The 3,617-nt window shown below is 39.0% G+C and overlaps 1 protein-coding gene across 1 annotated transcript in view; it reads right to left on the bottom strand.

Annotated features, from left to right (window-relative positions):
* Positions 1–3,617, bottom strand: part of ARHGAP10 (Rho GTPase activating protein 10) — a 253,405-nt gene that overhangs the window by 70,566 nt on the left and 179,222 nt on the right. The gene's annotated exons all lie outside the window — the stretch shown is intronic.

Below are 3,617 nucleotides of genomic sequence, written 5' to 3' on the forward strand. Positions count from 1 at the left end.
TAATAATAAAAAAAAGTATCAGCAAGTAAACTCTTCCCTGTTATGGGTTGAATTTCATCCCCCCACAACGTATGTTGACATTTACCACCGCTCGCGCCCCCCTCGCCCCCATGTCTCAGAACGTGACTGTTTTAAAACACTCCCGGGATTTGTTTTAATCTGGTATGGTGAGACGTGCAGGCATGGAAATGACTGTCGTCAAGGAAGTTTATCCTCACAGATTCTGAGAAAAAAGAGGCATGTCATGCCATAAGCTTCATTGTGGTTTCATGCACAGGAACGGGAGAGGCAAGGTAATCAGGCTGAGGATTGGTTTGGATTCTTTCAGGGACTCTGGGGCATAGGGGCTGTCCTCAGTTGTCTGGTACCTGGCCCCAGGTGATTAGGGCAGAATATGGCTGGAGTGTTGAGTCCAAAAGAGGGGGAGGGGGAAAATGAGCTCTGGATTGGTTAGCTGGCATAGAAAAAGCACATTCAGGTTTACTATCTTTAGGAATTGGTTAGCCCCAAGAAGTTAGTCTCTCAGGATCAGTAAAGCCCCAGATGTCAAAACAGCACAATAAAAGAAGACGGGCTCAACACAGTGATCTCAGTGGGGAATATGGCCCTTGCAGATGTCATTCATTAAGATAAGATCATGCTGGAGACACACTAGAATGTTCACGGCAGTAGCACTCTGGGTAATAGTCCAAAACTGAACCAACTCAAGTAGCCATCAACAGTAGAACAGTAAATAGATTGTGGTGTGTTTATACAATGGAATACTGCACTACGAGAGTGAATGAGCTGCTGAGTCACCCACCAAGGATGAATCTCTCAAGACCAGCCAAAGAAGCCAGACGCAAACGATTATATTTTGTTAGATTCCATTTGTATATGGTTCAAATGCAGCAACCCTAACTTGTGACGTCAGAAGCCAGGCAAGTGTTCATGTGGCATGGGGTGGATGGTAACCATGGTGGGTATGAGGAAGGGTTTCTGGGTTCTGATAATGTTGTATTTCTTGATCTAGGGGCTGATTACATGGCTACCTTCACTTGGCAAACATCCATTAGTCTGTGCACTTGTGATCTGTGCATATTTCTGCTGTGTACCAACAAAAAGTTCACTGAAATTAAAGTTATCCATAATCAATATCACCCTAAGATAAGCTAGTAAATTTTAGTTTAATGCCTTTCCTGTGTTCCACCCATTTTAAATAATGAATGCGCACACAGCCTGTTGCATTTCATATATCATGGACATCTCTCCCTGTCATTCAAAGGAGCTCCACACCATCAACTTTACGATTAGCTAAGCTGCTTCCAAAATTAAGGGGCTCCAGTTTACTCTTCCGGTAGTAGTGTTTAAAAGTGGGGAATGAGATTTTACAGCACAGGACACAGTTGTGGCTAAAGAGAAAAAAAGCAAAAAAGGCTAAGAAATGAAAAGGCACAAGATAAAGTGGAACACAAACAATCAAACTACATAATAAAAGACTTAGATATGCATTACACTGGACACCGAAAACAAAAGTACAACTATCTAAAGTTAGGTGATAAATTATAGTCAAGTTTTTAATCTGGAGTTAAAACCAAGATCTTACTAAATCAAAGCTGGGGGGGAAATGGAAGCAATAAAAATACAGAAACATTTTCAATTCACAGCTTTGATTTTAAAATTAAAGCAGGGACTCTGAAAAATAGTCTAAGATTCTGAAGGAGTAAAAAGATAACTACCTATGATAAGAATTCTGTACATTTGAAAATTTAAAAAAATTTTAAAACTTTGCACTGAACAGCTACTTCTAACTCATGTGTCTATTTTGTCATCTTTCCCCAAGGGAAACCTAATGTAGTATTTTTGGATTTATTACTTATTCAGAAACACAAGACATAGAAATAGTTTTCCACCCTCGAAGGATAAGGGTCTTCATTTCTAAAAATAGGGTAGGTTTTGAAAGATAATCAAAACCTCCCATTTTCTTTTTTGAGTCCCTCTTCCTCTCCAATCCCATATCAGTTGAAATCATACACACATTTTTTCCAGGTCTGCTTTTTCCTCCTTCTTCCAAATAGAAGAATTTTTGAGATAATGCTTTTAAAGTAACTCTACCTTTTTCTCCATTTCTTTTTATTTTGATATTAATCTATTAATGGGCATTTCCATGTAGCTACAACATACTAATTTAAGGTACTCAAAAGTTTTCTAAACTAAATTATCTTCTGTTTTCACTGATATAAATGAACAAAGAATGAAAGGTACAACTTTTTAAAAATCTAGGATACTGAATTAACCATAACACCAAATTCCTAACATATGCCAAGGAATTGGGAGTTTACTGTAATAGCAAAAGTATGTTTAACTGTGTAACTATAAATCAGCATCCTCAACACTTCACATCTATCTGCTTATTAGACAAACTGTGCCAACTAACGGAGACTGGAAAAGATATGATCTTAGCTTACTGGAGCATATCAGAGATACACGGGCAGATAAATGTTCAGTTATGTTAATATTTAAATGCCATAAATCAATAGTACTGTAATTTTAGGAAAGAATGAGCACTTCCCAAGGAACAAGGAGTATCTTCCCTCAACAGACACCAAGTATCCCAGTTCTTCTGCGGAAGCTCCTAACGACTCAGAAATGAATACACCAGGCTCAGGTAACTTGATGTCAATAAGTATTCAATTCCTTTAATTTCCAGATTTCCGACTCCTTCCCCACCAAGACCATATGACTTTGTCTGTTTACCAACAAAAACAAAACATTCTGGGTAGGCCAACACCAGTGCCCTGGAGCCTATAATTGTTATATTTTTCATCACATGAATATGATTTTGCTTCCTACGTAACTTGACTAGTGAACCTAACAACACAAGTATTCTGGTTTGGGGGACTGAGATTTCCTGTGTGATACCTTAGCAGGCATCCAGGCTTCAGCTATCATCTTCAAACTAAGTCTAACATGAGTGCAACCCTGAAGCATGGGTCCAACTCTCACCAATATGACACATCAAGAAATCCAAGTCTAAGAGGCTGAGACACAGGCCATGGACTACAACATTCTCAAAGGTAGCAATCACCATGCAGTAACAGCCTTCCCCAGGTTGGTACCGTCTTTTGTATTCCTGTGTAGACCAAGTAAACTGTTTTTACATCTTATAAATTTCTATACTAAAAGTCCATTATATTCTCTCAAAAGATTGATGATGTTAAATATGTGTGTGTGTGTGTGTGTGTGTGTGTATAATCTGTCCTCAGGTTCCTTATAAATAGGGGTGCTCAGATCATCCTTGGTTCTAATATTAACTGTCTTCGACCCCAGATTCTGACACTGAGCTCTTAGGACCTCCATCCATAATTTATCAAGTGTTAGGATGTCTGACACCAAGCTCCTAAGTCCCTTGAAATTTCCTGGGTGATAAGAACATCTTTCGTTTTAATGAGGTGACTTTGGGTGGGCCCTTGAATGGGGACTGATCACCAGAAAGATCTAGCCATGATGAGAAGCTCAGATTTTTCAGTCCCATCCCCCATTCTCCAGAGAGGCAAGTAGAGCTGGAAGTAGAGTTAATAATCCATACTGCCTTCATGATAAAGTCTCCATAAAAATCCCAAACGTACAGGATTTGA

The sequence above is a fragment of the Myotis davidii genome, unplaced genomic scaffold, assembly GCF_000327345.1.
Source record: "Myotis davidii unplaced genomic scaffold, ASM32734v1 scaffold323, whole genome shotgun sequence".
Taxonomy (NCBI): domain Eukaryota; kingdom Metazoa; phylum Chordata; class Mammalia; order Chiroptera; family Vespertilionidae; genus Myotis; species Myotis davidii.